The sequence below is a fragment of the Neofelis nebulosa genome (genome assembly GCF_028018385.1).
Source record: "Neofelis nebulosa isolate mNeoNeb1 chromosome Y unlocalized genomic scaffold, mNeoNeb1.pri SUPER_Y_unloc_1, whole genome shotgun sequence".
NCBI classification, from domain to species: Eukaryota; Metazoa; Chordata; class Mammalia; order Carnivora; family Felidae; genus Neofelis; species Neofelis nebulosa.
The window spans coordinates 1,339,282-1,359,239 of NW_026691917.1; the positions used below are offsets into that span (position 1 = coordinate 1,339,282).

Genomic DNA, 19,958 nt, shown 5'->3' on the forward strand with positions numbered 1-19,958 from the left:
TTAAATCATATATTTCAGAGACTTTCCTTATTTTAACTTCTGGAAATTAGAAAAAGATATGTGTAACAAAGTTTTTTTTTAATTTTCATATGTATATTATTTTTTTGAATTTTTTAAAATGCTTATTTATTTTTGAGACAATGCAAGAGACAGAATGCAAGCAGTGGAGGGGTGGACAGAGGGAGACACACAGAATCTTAAGCAGGCTCCAGGCTCTGAGCTGTCAGCACAGAGCCCTACGGGGAGTTTGAACTCAGGAACCATGAGCTCATGACCTGAGCTGAAGTCAGACACTTAACGGACAGAGCCACTCAGGCACCCCATATGTATATTCTAAAAAAAAAAAAAAAATTTGAACTTCTAACTGCAAATATTTTTTCATTCATATCCTAAACCTTCAACAGTGATCCTCCAAATCATCTGAGTTTCCAGGAATATAGAACCTTTGAATTGCCTTCTGGGTTCCAAATTCCAAATAAAGCCTTCCAAATTCTCAAAGCAAGAGTTGCTTACTTTTAATTTGTCAGTATTTTCTTCATTTTTACTACTTCATTTTCTGTGTGTGCTTTCATCATTACGTTTTCTTAAATGCTCATTTTATACTTCTCATTTTTAAGATGATCTCAACTCCTGTTTTACCAGTAAAGCTTTAAATACACTATGTCTAATAAAACTATCTTACTTTATCTTCTACCATTCAGACATACATTTTTTATTGAAGTGGAATCACAAAATACAAAATTAACAATTTTAAAATGGTTTAAAAATTTTAAATATACAGTTGGAAGCATTTAAGCATACTCAAAATGTTGTGCAACAACTATCTCTCTCTAGTTTCAAAACATTTTTGCCACTCAAGAAAACACCCTGTGCACATTAAGGAATCCTTCATCATTTCCCATTCACTCATGATGTGGTTACCACTACTCTTCTTAAATATGGATTTTATGACTTTTCAAATATAATGGAAAGAACTATACTATAACTGACCTGTTATGCCTGCCTTCTGTTACTTAGCATAAAGTTTTATACACAAAATACTTCTATACACATAAATAATGCTTTTTATACATAACGAAGGGTAATTCTTACTGAAGGATGTATTGGTACTTTGTTTCTTTTGTATATATGAGTAATATTTCATTAGTATGAGTACAATACAATTTACTTATCCATTTATCCAATGATGGACATCTGGGTTATTTCCATTTTGGCTACTATAGATAATTCTGCAAGAAATTCTTGTGACAAGCTTCAGTGGACATATATTTTTTTCTCTTTAATGGTTAATGAGAATAGCTGAGTCAAATGGTCACTCTGAGTTTAACTGAGAAATCTCAAACTATTTTGCACAGATGCTGCAATACTACATATTCACACCAGAAATGCACAGGATTCATATTTCTTTTAAAAACCTCTTTGTATCTGATTTGTCGATTCAAGCCATCTGGGAGTAATGTGGAATCTCACTGTAATTTTGACTTAGGTATATGTGAAGACCAATGATGATGAGCATTCTCTCATGTGTCTGTGGACCATTTGAATAACTTCTCTCAAGAAATATCTACTCAAGTTCTTTTTCTTAACGTTTATTTATTTTTGAGACAGAGAGAGACAGAGCATGAACAGGGGAGGGGCAGAGAGAGAGGGAGACACAGAATGTGAAACAGGCTCCAGGCTCTGAGCTGTCAGCACAGAGCCCCAGGTGGGGCTTGAACTCACGGACCATGAGATCATGACCTGAGCTGAAGTCGGACGCTTAACCGACTGAGCCACCCAGGCGCCCCATCAAGTTATTTGTTATCTAGATTACTTTTTATTTTTTGTATTTTTTATTTTTTTATATTGTTAAGAGTCTGTGAGCTGGAATATATATACAGTTATATACATACACATACATATGCATATATAATGTCTAGATATATATAAATACATAGATACACAAATATAGTACATACACACATATATATGCATACACACATATATATTCAATTGTAAGTAAAAAACTTACAAGACACCAAAGGATATTTACATTGATGAAATGCTCAATTCATCAGGAAAATACAATAATCCTAAACATATCTATATATATCTATATCTATCTATCTATCTATCTATCTATCCACACCAAAGGGCCACAAAATAAAATGAAACAAATGCTGACAGAATTATGTGAGAAAATGTTTGAAAATAATTATTCGAGACTTAATACCACACTTTCAATAATACACAGAACATCTAGATAAAAGATTAATATAGATATAGGAGATGTAAACAACACTATAAGCAAATAGATTTAACAGGCATATATAAAACACCCTAAGCAACAAAATAACACAAATGTCCGTCAGTGGATTGCTGTGAAATTACTCATGTATAAAAAAGGGAACAAAGTTGAGGCCACCTAGGTGGCTCAGTTGGTTAGCCACTTGACACTTGATTTCAATTCAGGTCATGATCTTGCCTTTCACCCCGAGACTGACATTTGCTTTTAGTTCCATGCTGGATGTGGAACCTGCTTAAAATTGTCTCTTTCTCTTTCTGTCTACCTTGCCCCTTCCTGGTGCTTGTGCTCTCTCTTTAAAATAAAAAAAAAAGAGGGGCGCCTGGGTGGCTCAGTCGGTTAAGTGGCGGACTTTGGCTCAGGTCATGATCTCGCGGTCCGTGAGTTCGAACCCTGCGTTGGGCTCTCTGCTGACAGCCCAGAGCCTGGAGCCTGTTTCAGATTCTGTGTCTCCCTCTCTCTGACCCTCCCCCGTTCATGCTCTGTCTCTCTCGGTCTCAAAAAATAAATAAACGTTAAAAAATTTAGAAAAAAAAAGGAAAGAAGTACACCAGGTAACAAAGCAGTAATACAGTTTTGTGAGGTCACTTGGGATGTTTTCCAGAACAAACCATATGTTAGGACAAAAAATGTCACATAAAATAAGTTTTAGGAGAGCAAAATCATTAAAAATATTTTCTACAATCAATCAATCAATCAATCAAGAAAATGACAAGGATATAAATAGCAGACGCTTAAATATCCAATAGACTAAAAACTAAATCATCAGGGGAAATAGAAGATATTTAGAAAAGAATCAGAAAGAATAGAAAGTCAAAAATAAAACCATGGAATGCTGCATAGCAGTGCTCAGAGGGAAATTTAAAGCCATAAATGCACACCTAACAGAGAGAGGGGGATCTCAAATTGGTAACGTAAGAAACCAGAAAAAGAAAAGTAAACTCAAGCCAGTGGAAGGAAAGAAATAATAAGATCAGACGCAAACACAATAAAGAATAAAACAGACAATCAGTGAAACAAGCTGGTTCTTTGAAAATACTTGCAAAATAGGTAAAACTTACTTTTACTAGGAAAAGAGATGGATTTCTTTACCAAAGTCTTGCACAACTAGGGAAGCTGGGCACCGTCTCATCTGGCTTCCTTTCTACCATGGTAGAGCTTTTCAGCTTTTTCTGCCTCTCATCTTGAGTGAAGAGGTAATGCTACCTGTCTTAGCCATTTCACTGCGTCCGAACTTACTTTATCTTTGTTTTGCTCTACCATAGAGGTGGAATTAATGTCTCCTGTTAATCCTTGACTTCTACCAACACTCTTCCATTCCTGGGTCTCTCTCAAAATTCTTTTGTTTTCCCCCCAGCAGTAACACTGTCATTTGTCTTACTCTTTACTTGCTAAAGCACAGCGATGGAGAAGGAAGGGATCATTCTGTTTTTCTGACTCACCGTCAAACTTAAGTTAGCCTTTTGTGCCTGTGTCTTGAAGGTGGCCCCTTTTATTCCATTTTATCCCACTGCAATTGCTAAATGTCTTCAAAAGGCTTAAGGGTACAATACTTTTCTACTTCTTTATAGTTAAGAGAAGTTTTCTCTTACATTTTCCCTTTACTATGTCAAAAGTTAAATGTTTACTGTTTCCCCCTGGTGGTTTAGGGTTTTATTTGTAAAAGAAGAGTCCAGGCATTTCTTGCAGTGAAATTTGCATGTCTCTTTAAGGCTGTTCTGTAGGGGAGAGCTCTCTCTGGTTTCTGTGTAACCTTTCCTCTGAGTTCTCACTTATTGAGATCTGTAGGATAAATGTGAACTCCCACTATGTCTTCATTTCCATGTATTTTATATCTCATAGTAATTTTATCACGCCTTTAGCAGTATGTTAAAATATCATACCCACAGGTATAGAGGTTACTTCCTTTTAGGCTAACGTGAGTCTGTACTTGTGTTTTGCCTCTCTTTAGATTTAGCTCAACTCAATAAAAGTTATATTTTGAAGACTATCCACTTGTTTTGTGCTGTAAAGTTAGAGGGATTATAGGCCAATATTCCTGATGAATACAGATATAAAAATCCTCAACAATACATTATCAAATCAAATGCAACAATACATTAAAAGAATCATAGAAAAAGATCAAGTGTGATTTATTTAAGAGATTCAGGGTGGGTGGTTCAACATCTGCATATCAATCACTGTAACAAAACACACTGAAAATGCATGATGGGGCATGTGGGTGTCTCAGTTGGTTGAGGTTAAGATTCTCTCTCTCTTCTTATATCGTCTCCTCTCTCTCTCTCTCTCTCTCTCTCTCTCAAATAAATGCGATGAAAAATATTTTTAAAATGGATGACAAAGAAAAAAAGGAGTGGCAAAAATCATGATCATATCAACAGAGGCTGGAAAAGCATCTGATATAATCCAAAACTTATTTGTGCCCAAAACTCTCAACAAGGTGGATAGAGAGAAATGTACCTTAACATAATAAAGACCATGAATGACAAACACACAGCTAACATCACATTGAATGGTGAAACTTATTCCTGTAAGATCAGGAATAAGACAAGAACGCCTTCTCACCACTATTACTTAACACAGTACTGGAAGTCCTAGCCATAGCAATAAGATAAGAAAAAGAAACACAGGCAATCAAATTATAAGAGAAGTAAACTATCACTATTTACATAAACCAACATGATACTATATGGAGAAAACCCTAAGGACTCCAGCAAAATACGATTAAAACTAAGTTATGAGTTCAGTCAATTTACAAGCAGGTTATGTGTTATGTTCTATACAATATTAGTTAACTATAAAAAATAGAAAACAATCCACTGACAATTGCACACAAAACACAAATAAAACAAATGTAAGCACTAAAAAAAAGCAATCCAACTAAAAAGGGAGCAGAGGAACGGAACTGTAAGATTGGTAAATGAAACTGATGATGACACAAATATACTGAAAGATACACCATGCACTTGGACCAAAAAAAAAATATTATTAAAATACCCTGGCCACCCAAAGCAGTCTAAAGATTCAATACAATCTCTATTGAAAACAATGGCATCTTCTAGAAAACTAGGGGGAAAAATCCTAAAATGTATACGGAACCACAAAGGACCTTGAATGATCAAAGAAATCTTGAGAAAGAAGTACAAGCTGGAGATATCAGGCTTTCTTATTTCCAACTATACTATAAGGATATGTTATCAAAGTAGGGTGGTACTAGCACAAAAACAGATACATGGAATACACAGTCCAGAGATAAACCCATGTTAACACAGGTAAATTAGTCTTTGGCAAAGGACCCAAGAATAAATACTGGGGAAAGACCGGCTCTTCAACAAATGTCGTTGGGAAAACTCAACAGCTACTTGCAAATAAACTTGAAACTGGACTCCTTGCTTACATCATATACAAGATAAACTAAAAGGGGATTAATGAGTTAAGTATAAGACTGGAAACTACTAGAAGAAAACCACTAGAAGAAATCCCTGACATCGGTCTTAGCAGTGTGTGTGTATATACATATCTTTGATCTGTCTCCTCAGAAAAGTGAACAAAAGCAAAAATAAACAAAAGAAACTAAATCAAACTAAAAGTCTTTTCCATGGCAAAAAAAAAAAAAAGACAAAAAAACCCTAAAAACACAAACAACAACCAAAACCCCACCAACAAAATAAAAAGACATTGTACTGATTCAGGGAATTTATATATTTGCAAGTGATACAACTGTAAGGGATTAATAGTTAAAATACATAAAGAACTCACACAACTCAGTATCCACAAACGTGCAAACAATCAATCCAACTAAAAACAGGGTAGAGGGCATGAACAGATATCTCTTCAAAGAAGAAATTCAGATGGTTAAGAGACACAGGAAAAAAGGCTCAACATCAATCATCATCAGGGAAATGAAAATCAGAACCACAATGACGTATCTCCTCACACCTGTCAGAATTGCTATTATCAAAACCACCAGAAATGAAACTAGAAAAGTCCCCAGATAGCCAAAGCAATCTTGAAAAAGGAAAACAAAACTGGAGGTATCACAATTCCAGATTTCAAGATTACAAAGTTTTTGTCATCAAGAGAGTATGGTACTGGTGCAAAACACAGACATGTGTATCAACAAAATCGAACAGAAAACCCAGAAAGAGACCCACAATTATATGATTAACTCGTCTTTGACAAAACAGGAAAGAATATCCAATGGAAAAAAGACAGTCCCTTCAACAAATGGGGTTGGGACAACAGGAAAGTAAAGGGAAGGGAAGGGAAGGGAAGGGAAGGGAAGGGAAGGGAAGGGAAGGGAAGGGAAGGGAAGGGAAGGGAAGGGAAGGGAAGGGAAGGGAAGGAAAGGAAAGGAAAGGGAAACAAAAGCAAACCGGAACTAATTAATGGGAGTTCATCAAGATAAAAAGGTTGTGCAGAGCAAAAGGGAACAATCAACAAAACTAAAAGGAAGCTTATGGAACCTGGGGAATAAGCTTAGGAATTCCCTGGGCTTGCACTGATGAATTAACAAGGCATAAAGGACTATAAAGCTACAGGATGCTGACACCCAAGTCTGGGTAAATAAGATTAGGTAATTAGCATAGGGAGGGTGGGGCTAAGCCCCCAGTACAGAGAGGGTGAGGCAAAGGCCACATATAGAACAAAGGTATATGAGGTAAACAAGATTAGGTATACAGGGCAGAAACGCCCCCCAATTTAGTACTATAGCACAAAGTTGTTTTCTCAGGAAGGAAGGACCACATTAGGTAAACTAGGTAAACAGGTAAATAGGGAGATAAATCACTGTGAGGTGAAGCTGCCCAGACCAGAGCTAATTAGCAAAACAAAGGTGCCTTGTTGACCCTGAGGTAGCATGCTCTTTCTTGTTCCCTCAATCAGTTTAGGTAAACAGAGGCCATGTCTCATGTTTGCTGTAAACAACCTTCTGCCTGGCCACTGGGCGCCAGGGTTTTGTTTTGTATTAGCCCAAACCCCTAACCCCACAGATCTTCAAAACCCCCTTTTCCTCATGTCCATGAGTTAATGTTAACAGTCTCCTTGTCTCTTTGTGTATGCCCATTACAATGTTTGTAAGCCTTCAGATCCTAAAAAAACAGAGCAAGGACTCTTAATCAGGGCTCTTGTCTTCTCCCTGACATTAGCCATCTCTCATATTTTAATCCTGCATCCCGCTTTCTTGCTAGACGAGAAAGAGCTCCAGACCCAGAGTCTACAACAATGGAATAGGAGAGGATATTTGCAAACAATGTATCTGATGAGGGTTAGTATCCAAACTCTATAAGGAAATCATCAAACTCAACATCCAAAAAACAAACAACTCAATTAAGAAAAGGGAAGAAGACATCAATACAAACTATTCAAAGATCACATCCAGAAGGTGAACAGACTCATGAAAAGGTGTTCTACATCTCTCATCACCAGGGAAGTACAATTCAAAACCACAATGAGATACCACCTCACACCTGTCAGAATGGCTACAATTAACACAAGAAACAACAGGGGTTGGTGAAGATGTAGAGAAAGGACTACCCTCCTGCACTTGGTAGGAGAGCAAACTTGTGTAGCCATTCTGGAGAACAGTATGGAAACTCCTCAGAAACCTACAAATAGAACTACCCAAAGGATACAAAGGATACAAAAATAAAAATTCAAAGGGGTCCATGAAACCTTATGTTTATAGCCAAGCTTATTATAAAGCCAAACTAGGGAGAAAGCCCAAGTCAGTTTCACTGACTGATGAAAGAAAGGATAAAGAAAATGTGGTACAGATGTGCCTGGATGGCTCAGTTGGTTAAGCGTCAGACTTTGGCTCAGGTCATGATCTCACAACTCGTGAGTTCAAGCCCCATGTCAGGCTCTGTGCTGACAGCTTGCAGCCTGAAGATTCTGTGTCTCGTTCTGTCTCTGGCCTTCACCTGCTTGTGCTCCCTCCCTCTCTCTCTCTCTCTCTCTCTCTCTCTCTGAAAAATAAACATTTAAATTAAAAAAAAAAACAGATGTAGTATGTATATACAATGGAATATTACTTAGAAGGTATTATGCTAAGTGAAATAATTCTGAGAAAGACAGACCATATGATTTCACTCATATGTAGATTTTAAGATAGAAAAGAAGACCAGATGGGAAGGTGGGGAGAAAGAGAAGAGAGGCACACAAATCACGAGAAATGTAATCCTAGAGAACAAACTGAGGGTTGATGGAGGGCTGTGGGTGGGAGATGGGCTAGATGGGTGATGGGTATTAAAATGGAAGTTGTGATGAGCACTGGGTGTTGTTTATAAATCACTGAATTTTACTCCTGAAACCAATATTGCACTGCAAGTTAACTAAAATTTAAATTAAAAAATAACTTCACTGACTGTAATTCTGTAATAATTACCAATCAAATGAGTAATCTGTGGCAGACGATGACAGTAAAGTAAGACAGATTAAACAGGTAGTGTTTTATGCTAATTTAAGTTACTGTCAATAGAATTATTTACTGCTACATCTACAAGACGTTTTATATTAGCCCATTAACTACTAATCAAAAACCCACACTAGTTTCACAAAGAGAGAAAATCAGACAATGTAACTGTAAAAAATCACCCATTCTCAAAGGTAAGACAGTAACAGATGAAAAACGGACCAATGGTACTATAGCACTACCAGAAACAATTAACAAGATGGCATTAGTTAGTATGTATCAATAAACAGCATATAGATGGATTGAATTTTCGAATCTACAAAGTGGAAGAGATTGAAAATAAGACCCAATTATTTTCTGCCTTCAAGAGATTCCATTCCATTTAAAGACTTAGATACAATATTAAGTGGAGTTATTCCATACACAGGAATCCAAAAGAAAGACAAAGTAGCTATATTAATATCAAGCAACACACACAGAATAAGCCAATATGGTAACAAGAAACCAATCACTGTCAGATAATGATAAAGTAGACAAGTCATTAAGAAGATACAACATTGGTAAATATACACATTCAAGATTGATCAGATCATTTACATATATTAGGTAAATAGAGATCTGAAGGAAAAAATAGATAATAAAGGAAAACAGAGAATAAGATACAATAAATAATAATAGTGTGCACTTCAAAACCACTTCCAGCAGTGAATAAATCATACAAACAGAACACTGAGAGGAAAACACTGACCTTGAAAAATACATTCCATCCATAGTAGTATATTACACATTTCTTTCAAATACATATAGAATATTTTTCAGGACGATATGATAGACCACAAACACATTTTAGCAAATTTAGTAAGACTGACATATCAAGTACTTATTTGATCACAATGATTATTAACAATATATCAACAACTGCAAAGCTTGCAAACTTACAAATAGATGGGAATTAGCTACACATTCCTCAAGGAAACAAACAAACAAACTATGGACTAAAGAAGAAATCAAGGGGAATTTTTTTTTTAATGTTATCTGTAATTCTTTAAAATTCCAGTATAACTAACACAGTGTTAAATTAGTCTCAGGTGTATTGCATAATGATTCAACAATTCTATACACTATTCAGTGCTAATCACATTAAGTGTACTCCTTTATCCCCTTCACCGATTTCACCCATTCTTCCACTGAACTGTTCACTGGTAACCATCAGAATATTCTCTCTGATGAAGAATCTCTTTTTTTCTTTGTTCATTTGCTTTGTATCCTAAATTCCTCATATAACTTGTGGAAATCATATGGTATTTGTCTTTCTCTTATTTCACGTTTCTCTTATTTCACGTTAACATTTTACACTCTAGCTCCGTTTATATGGTTGCAATGGCAAGATTTCGTTCTTTTTTATGGCAGAATAACATTCACGTGTAGGTGTTTATGTGTGTCACATCATTACCCATTCATCTATTGATGGACCCTCCAGTTGCTTCTGTATCTTGACTGTTGTAAATAATGCAGAAATAAACATAAATAAACACAGAGGTGCATAAATCTTTCCGAATTTGTAGGGTAAAGACAACACTGGAATTCCTAGTTCATATAGTAATTTTATTTTGTTATTTTTAATATGAAATTTATTGTCAAATTGATTTCCATACAACACCCACTGTTCATCACAACAGGTGCCCTCCCCAATGCCCATCACCCACATTCCTCTCCCTTTCACCCCGATCAACCCTCAGTTTATTCTCAGTTTTTAAGAGTGTCTTATGGTTTGGCTCCCTCCCTCTCTAACTTTATTTTTCCTTCCCCTCCCCCATGGTCTTCTGCTAACTTTCTCTGGATCCACATAAGAGTGAAAACATATAGTATCTGTCTTTCCTGTATGACTTAGCATTCACTTAGCATAACACTCTCCAGTTCTATCTATGCTGCTACAAAAGGCCATATTTTCATTCCTTCTCATTGCCATGTAGTATTGCATTGTATATATAAGCCACATATTCTTTATCCATTCATCAGTTGATGGACATTTAGGCTCTTTCAAAAATCTGGCTATTGTTGAAAGTGCTGTTATATACATTGGGGTGCAAGTGCCCCTATGCATCAGCACTCCTATATCCCTTTGGTAAATTCCTAGCAGTGCTATTGCTGGATCATAGCGTAGATCTATGTTTGATTTTATGAGGAACCTCCACACTGTTTCCAGAGTGGCTGCACCAGTTTGCATTCCCACCCACAGTGCAAGTGGGTTCCCGTTTCTCCACATCCTGTCCAGCATCTATAGTCTCTTGATTTGTTCATTTTAGCCACTCTGGTGTGAGGTGATATCTCAGTGTGGTTTGGATTTGTATTTCCCTGATGAGGAGTGATGTTAAGCATCTTTTCATGTGCTTGTTGGCCATCTGGATTTCTTCATTGGAAAAGTGTCTATTCACGTTTTCTGCCCATTTCTTCACTGGATTTTTTTTTGGGGGGGGGTGTGGAGTTTGGTAAGTTCTTTACAGACTTGGATACTAACCCTTTATCCAATACACCATTTGCAAATATTTTCCCCATTCTCTCGGTTGCCTTTTAGTTTTGTTGATTGTTTTCTTTGCATTGCAGAACCTTGTTACTTTGATGAAGTCCCAATAGTTCATTTTTGCTTTTAATTCCCTTGTCTTTAGAGACATGTAGAGTAAGAAATTGCTGCAGCTGAGGTCAAAGAAGTTGTTGCCTGCTTTTTCCTCCAGGGTTATGATGGTGTCCTCTCTCACATTCAGGTCCTTCCTCCAATTTGAGTTTATTTTTGTGAATGGTGTAAGAAACTGTCCTAGTTTCATACTTCTGCATGCTGCTGTCGAGTTCTCCCAGCAACATTTGTTAAAAAAACTGTCTTTTTTCCATTGGATATTCTTTCCTGCTTTGTCAAAGATTAGTTGGCCATACTTTTTTGGGTCTAATTCTGGAGTCTCTATTGTATTCCATTGGTCTATGTATGTTTTTGTGCCAATACCATACTCTCTTGATGATTACAGCTTTGTAATAGAGGCTAAAGTCTGGGATTGTGATGGCTCCCACTTTGGTTATTTTCTTTAATATTACTATAATATTTGGGGTAATGTGCAGTTCCATGCATTTTTAGGATACTTGGTTCTAGCTTTGAGAAGAATGCTGGTGCAATTTTGATTGGGACTGCACTGAATGTGTAGATCGCTTTGGGTAGTATTGACATTTTAATAATATTTATTATTCCAACCCATGAGCATGGAATGTTTTTCCATTTCTTTGTATCGTCTTCAATTTCCTTCATAAGCTTTCTACAGTTTTCAACATACACATCTTTTACATCTTTGGTTAGGTTTATTCCTAGATATTTTATGCTTCTTGCTGCAATCGTGAATGGGATAGTTTCTTTATTTGTCTTTCTGTTGCTTCATTATTACTGTATAAAAATGCAACTGATTTCTGTACATTAATTTTGTTTCCTTCGACTTTGCTGAATTCATTTATCAGTTCCAGGAGACTTTTGGTGGAGTCTATCAGGTTTTCCATGTATAATATGTCATCTGCGGAAAGTGAAAGCTTGACTTCATCTTTGCCAATTTTGATGCCTTTGAATTCCTTTTGTTGTCTGATTGCTGATGCTAGCATTTCCAACATTATGTTAAACAACAGCGGTGAGACTGAACATCCGTGTTGTGTTCCTGATCTCAGGGGGAAAAGTTCTCAGTGTTTCCCCACTGAGGATGACAGTAGCTTGGGGCTTTTCATAAGTGGCTTTTATGAAGTTTAAGTATGTTCCTTGTATCCCGACATTCTTGAGGGTTTGTATTAAGAAAGGATGCTGAATTTTGTCAAATGCTTTTTCTGCATCGATTGACAGGATCATATGCTTCTTTTCTTTTCTTTTTTCTTTTTTCCTTCCCTTCCCTTCCCTTCCCTTCCCTTCCCTTCCCTTCCCTTCCCTTCCCTTCCCTTCCCTTCTCTTTCTTTTCTCTTCTCTTTTCTCTTCTCTTCTCTTCTCTTCTCTTCTCTTCTCTTCTCTTTTCTCTCCTCTCCTCTCCTCTCCTCTCCTCTCCTCTCCTCTCCTCTCCTCTCCTCTCCTCTTCTTTCTTTTTTCTTTTTTTTTCTTTTGTTAATGTGATGTATCACATTGATTGACTTGCAAATGTTGAACCAGCCCTGCGGCCCAGTAATGAATCCCACTTAATCATGGTAAATAATTCTTTTTATATGCTGTTGAATTCAACTTGGTGGTATCTTATTGAGAATTTTTGTATCCATATTCATCAGGGATACTGGTTTGTTGTTGTCTTTTTTTGCTGGGTCTCTGGTTTGGGAATCAACGTACTGCTGGCTTTATAGGATGAGTCTGGAAGTTTTCCTTCCTTATTTTTTGGAAAAGCTTGAGAAGGGTAGGTATTATCTCTGCTTTAAATGTCTGGTTTAATTCCCCAGGGAAGCCATCTGGTCCTGGATTCTTCTTTGTTGGGAGATTTTTGATAACTGATCGAATTTCTTCACCGGTTATGGGTCTGTTCAAGTTTTCTATTTCTTCCTGTTTGAGTTTTGGAAGTGTGTGGGTGCTTAGGAGTTTGTCTGTTTCTTCCAGGTTATCCAGTTTGTTGCCATATAATTTTTCATAGTATTCCCAGATAACTGCTTGTATTTGAAGGGTTGGTTGTAATGATTCCACTTTCATTCATGATTGTATCTATTTGGGTCATCTCCCTTTTCTTTTTGAGAAGCCTGGCTAGAGAATTATCAATTTTGTTTATTTTTTCAAAAACCAACTCTTGTTTGCATTGATCTGCTCTACAGTTTTTTGAGATTCTATATTGTTTATATCTACTCTGATCTTTATACTTTCGCTTCTGCTTCTGGGTTTGGGGTGTCTTTGCTATTCTGCTTCTATTTCCTTTAGGTGTGCTATTAGACTTTGTATTGCGGATTTTTCTTGTTTCTTGAGATAGGCCTGGATTGCAATGTATTTTCCTCTCAGGACTGCCTTCGCTGCATCCCAGAGCGTTGGACTGTTGTATTTTTATTTCATTTGTTTCCATATATTTTTCAATTCCTTCTCCAATTGCCTAGTTGACACATTCATTCTTTTGTAGGGTGTTCTTTAACCTCCATGCCTTTGGCAGTTTTCCAGACTTTTAACTGTGGTTGATGTCAGGTTGCATAGCCTTGTGGTCTGACAGTATGCATGGTATGATCCCAATTCTTTTATACTTATGAAGGGCTGTTTTGTGACCCAGTAAGTGATCTAACTTGGAGAATGTTCCATGTGCACTTGAGAAGAACGTATATTCTGTTGGTTTGGAATGCAGAGATCTAAATATTTCTGTCAAGTATATCTGATCCAGTGTATCATTCAGGACCCTTGTTTCTTTATCGATCCTGTGTCTAGATGATCTATCCATTGTTGTAAGTGGGGTATTAAGGTCCCCTGAAATTACCACTTTCTTATCAATAAGTTTGCTTATGTTTGTGATTCACTGTTTTATGTATTTGGGGGCTTCCAAATTCAGTCCGTAGACACTTCTAATTGTTAGCTCTTCCTGATGAGTAGACCCTGTAATTGTTATATAATGGCCTTCTTCATCTCTTGTTACAGCCTTTAATTTAAAGTCTCGTTTGTCTGATATACGTATGGCTACTCCAGCTTTATTTTGTCTTCCAGTAGCATGATAGATAGTTCTGCATCCCCTCACTTTCAATCTGGAGGTGTCCTCAGGTCTAAAATGAGTCTCTTGTAGACAGCAAATAGATGAGTCTTGTTTCTTTATCCATTCTGATACTCTATGTCTTTTTGTCGGAGCATTTAGTCCATTTACATTCAGTGTTAATCTTGAAAGATACGGGTGTAGGGTCACTCTTATGTCTGTAGGTTTCATGCTTGTAGTGATGTCTCTGGAACTTTGTGGTCTTTGCAACATTTCATTCACAGAGTCCCCCTTAGGATCTCTTGCAGGGCTGGTTTAGTGAAGATGAGTTCCTTCAGTTTTTGTTTGTTTGAGAAAGCCTTTCTCTCTCCTTCTATTCTGAATGACAGACTTGCTGGATAACGGATTCTTGAGGGCGTATTTTTTCTGCTCACCACATTGAAGATTTCCTGTCATTGCTTTCTGGCCGGCCAAGTTTCAGTAGACAGGTCTACTACTACTCTTTTGTGTCTACCTTTGTATGTTTAAGGCCCGTTTATCCCTAGGTGCTCTCAGAATTTTCTCTTTATCCTTGTGTTTTGCCAGTTTCACTATGATATGTCATGCAGAAGATCAATTCAAGTTACCTCTGAAGGGAGTTCTCTGTGCCTCTTGGATTTCAGTGCCTTTTTCCTTCCTCAGATCAGGGAAGTTCTCAGTTATGATTTGTTCAAGTACACCTTCAGCCCCGCCCCCCACCTCTTCTTCTGGAATTCCTACGAAGGGATATGGTTCCACTTGATTGCATCTCTTAGTTCTCTAATTCTCCCCTCATACTCCTGGATTTTTTTTTCTCAGCTTCCTCTTTTTCCATATTTTTATCTTCTAATTCACCTATTGTCTCCTCTCTGGCTTGAATCCATGCTATGGCCGCCTCCATTTTATTTTGCACCTCATTTATAGCATTTTTTAGTTCCTCACGACTATTTCTTAGTCCCTTGATCTCTGTAGCCATAGATTCTCGGATGTACTCTATGCTTTTTTCAAGCCCAGTGATTAATTTTATGACTATTATTCTAAGTTCTTGTTCAGTTATATTGCTTAAATCAGTTTCTGATCAACTTGTTCGCTGTCGCTACTTCCTGAGTTTCTTTTGAAGAGACTACTTCCGTTTTGTCATTTGGGGTAGTTCCCCTGGTACTTCAAAGTTTCATGGAACTTACCCTGTGCTGTCCGGAGTAACTTTTGGTGGGTGGGGCCACAGTCAGACCTGAAGTCGGCCCCCAGCCCACCACTTGGGCCACGGTCAGACTGGTGTGTTCTTTATCTTCCTCTGTCCCAGGGGTAGTATTCAGTGTGCAGTGGTGTGTCTTGCTATTGTCTGGGCTACTTGTCCAGTGAGCTGTCCAGCTCCTGTCTGAGCTACTTGCACACTGCCAGGCTTGTGGTGCTGGTTCCATGGAATCTGGCCAAGGATGCATTAGCGGGGGTGGATCTGCAAGGTTCACAACAGCAGGAGGGACAGGCTAAGCTAGTTTTGCCACTGGTGGTCCCAGGAGGGAGGGGCCCTGCAGCACTGGAATGGAGGCAGGCTCACTGGAGGGATGGATCCACAGAAGCACAGCGTTGGGCTTTTTGCGTGGTGCAATCAAGTTTGGTGACACGAGCTGGTTTCCTCTGGAATTTCATCTGGGGGATGGGAATAGGGAAATGGTGCTGGCCACCACCTCTGTTCTCAGGCCGAGCTCAGCTCTGTCTTCTGGGCCTCAACAACTCTCCCTCCCAGCGTCCTCTTGTCCTCCCTGCTCTCCGAGAGCAGAGCTGTTGAGTTTTAACATTCCAGATGTTAAGCTCCACTGGCTGTCAGAAATCACAGACTCTGAGCTTTCAGACTTGGCAGACTTCGGGGGCTCTACCTCGCTGGGCGAGCTGCCCCTCTACCACCTCAGCTCTTTCCCGCCAGGCCCTGTAACGCGCACTGCCTCTCTGCCCTTCCTACCCTCTTCTGTGGGCCTCTGGTCTATGCTTGGCTCTGGCGAGTCCATTCTGCTGGTCTTCTGGTGGTTTTCTGGGTTATTTAGGCAGAAATGGGTGGAATCTAAATGATCAGCAAGATGAGGTGAGCCCACCATCCTCCTACACCATCTTCCATGCCTCCTTGAGTAATTTTATTTTTAATTTTTTGAGGAAATTCCGTAATGGATGTATGTTTGCATTTCTACCAACACTGCCTGAGCGTTCTCTTTTTCCCACATCGTTGTCAATATTTGTTGTTTCTTGTGTGTTTGATTTTACCCATTCTGACAGGTAAGAGGTGATCTCTAATTGATTTTTGGTTTTGATTTGCACTTCCCTGATGATGACTGATGTTCAGACTTTTTTCATGTGTTTGTTAATCATCTGTATGTCTCCTTTGGAAAAATGTTCTTCTGCTCGTATTTTATTTGTATTCTTTGCTTTTTTGGTGTTGAGTTGTAGAGTTTGAGTTGTATAATTCCTTACATACTTTTATTTTACATACTTAAATTTTTTTTTCAACGTTTTTTATTTATTTTTGGGACAGAGAGAGACAAGAGCATGAACGGGGCAGGGGCAGAGAGAGAGAGGGAGACACAGAATCGGAAACAGGCTCCAGGCTCCGAGCCATCAGCCCAGAGCCTGACGCGGGGCTCGAACTCACGGACTGCGAGATCGTGACCTGGCTGAAGTCAGACGCTTAACCGACTGCGCCACCCAGGCGCCCCTATTTTACATACTTTAGATATTAACCCCTTACTGTACATATCATTAATAAACATATGAAGGTTTATAAATTACTTCTCCCACTCAGTAGCTTTGCAAAATCTTGTTAATTTGATGACGTCCCAATAGTTTATTTTTGCTTTTGTTCCCCCTGCCTCAAAAGACACATCTAGAAAAATGTTTCCAAGAAACGCAGCTATAAAATCCTACCCCAAATTCACCATAAAAGAGAAGTTGACTTGTGAACTCAGTTCTCACTTTTCCATGCTGTGGCCATTACAAATAAGGCTTGTTCTCCTGAATAGTAGGCTTTGATATTGTTTTTTGGCCTTGTAACACCAAACAGAGAAAGGACTCTCAAAGAGAGGCATGGGGTTTCTTCCCCATCATCCCTTGTTGGGGAAAGGGAAAATTAAACAGAACCTCTTTGGGCACAGAACACAGCTGCAGTTTTAAACAACAACTAGTTTATAACAGAGACAGCCCTAGAACCCTGCCAAATGGCAGAGGACTTGCTAAAACTCCTTCTGGGTCAGAGAAACTGGACAGAAACATGGTTTACATCCCACTTTGAAAGTGCAAACCAGAGATGAGTAGGGATGCCATAACAAGCTTACTGCTTTAGCAAACTCCAGGTCTAAACTAGTCTATTTCCAGACATAGTCACACTTGGGTATATTAAAACACAAAAACAGAAACAAAATTAAAGTCCAGTGGTTTAAAAGAGCAACTAGCACTAGAGAACCACCCTTAGAACTCCTCCAAATAGCAAGTGGACCTACTAGAATTTTCTCCGGGTAGGAGAGGTTGACAGATATGCTCTATACTCCCCCTCCATCTTGAGAGCACATAACAGTGCTGCCAGGGCACCCTAACTAGTCTGTTGCCTGAGTGAGCCCCAAGGAAACAACCCATACCAGTCCCAGCCATCCTACAAAAGGAATATTGGAATATTCCTGGTTAATTCTTACTACACTTCTAGACTTCGTGAAAACGTGAAACTGTAGCAAAGCACCACTGAATACTCCAGGACATGCACCACTTACACTTCAAGTGGATTTCAAGGGAATTACTGGTGGCGGGGGCACTCTGGGACCTCTCAGCTAATGTCTGCTACAGGTCCAGCTGTCCCATTAAGCACAAAGTGCCCCAGAACCTCAGCCTGTGCCAGCATCAGTTCCAGTCACCATAAGAGTACACCGTCTGTGTGGAAAAGTCCTGGCATACTCAAGTCTACATCCACTTCAGTGATCCTGCCAAAGTACTTTCTGTGTGTAGAATATCCCCCACCCCAATTTAGTTTCAGCAATCTAACTAGGGCACCCTCTGTGCTGAGAGCTCAAGAACATCATGGCCTGCCCGTACAATGCTTTAGCTACAGCAGAACTGCAAAGGCATCCCCTGCACAGAGTTCCCGAGGACGAATCTCAAATTCAGCTGTCTTGTGAGGGTGTATTTAATACACAGGGTCCTGCTACATTCCAAATAACACCTACTTCATATTCAGCTATCATGCTAAGGAGCCCTCTGGTTGTAGAGCCATAGGACACCTGGCTTTGACACACTTTAGTTTTTGCTGTTCTGTGAGGACACCCAGTGTGTGGAGAGCCTAGAGGCCACACGGATCTGTGACCAAATCAGCTATGGTACTTCTTTTGGGGTGCCACTACAAATCATGCAAATTATAGCTCTAGCCAGCCAGCAAAAGTCAACAACTACACAGTCTACATGAGGGACAACTATACGGAAGACCATTTCTTCAAGATTAGAAGGAACTATTCAAAAGAAAAAAAAATAAAAGAAGTGGTTGTTCCACCAAATACAAAAAACAAACACAGAAAGTCAAGCAGAATGCGAAGACAGAGAAACGTTATCCAACAGAATGAACAACAAAATTTCAGAAGAACCACCAAATGAAATGGAGAAAAGCAATATGCCTGATAAAGAATTTAAAGTAATGATCATAAAGATTCTCATGGTGCTGCAAAAGAAGAGTGAAAGATTTCAGTGAGACTCGGTAAGGAGACAGAAAATATTAAAGAGAGGCAATCAAAAATGAAGAATACAATAAATGAAACTAAAAAACAAAAACATGACAGGGAATCAACAGTAGATCAGAGGAGTTAGGAGAATGTATCAGTGATCTAAGAAAGTAATGGAAAACATTCAGGCTGAACAGCAAAAAGATAGAAGATTTTAAAAATGAGTATAGATTAAGATGTATCTTGGATGGACAATATCAAGGGAACAAACATTTACATTATTGGGGTTTCAGAGAAGAATGTGAGAGAGAGGTGTATTAATCCTTACTTGAACAAAATAATACCAGAAACATTTTCTAACGTAAGGAATTAAACAGGTTCCAAATCCAAAAAGCTCACACAAAGACGAGCCAAAGAAGCTCTATACCACACACATAATAATTGAAATATCAAAAATTAAAGATAAAGCGAAAATGTCAAAAGCAGCAATATAGAAATGAAAAGTTACCTATAATATAGGGAAAACTAACAAGGCTAACCAGCAGATTTTTCAATAGGTTTTTCAGGCCATAAAGTAGTGGCATGATATATTCAAAGTGCTGAAGGGAAATCAAAACAAAACAACTACGATCAAGAATACTTTCCCCAGCAAGATTATAATTTGGATTTGAAGGAGAGACAGAATTTGCCAAACAAATGAGTTTATCACCACAAAGCCAGCCATAAGAGAAACGTTAAGCAGGCTTCTTTCAGTGAAAAAAAAAAAACAGCTATAAGTAGACACTGAATTAAAACACATAACATATGGCAATGTTGGAGAATGAATGGACAATGGTAAGAGACAGGTAAAAATAAAAAAAAATTAATGTGTTTCAACTTAAATGACTATAAAATTAATACAGACTTCT

The 19,958-nt window shown here is 38.2% G+C and overlaps 1 protein-coding gene across 1 annotated transcript in view; it reads right to left on the reverse strand.

Annotated features, from left to right (window-relative positions):
* The window catches only part of LOC131503562 (cullin-4B-like), a 142,447-nt gene that overhangs the window by 2,622 nt on the left and 119,867 nt on the right, over positions 1–19,958 (reverse strand). The window lies entirely within an intron of this gene.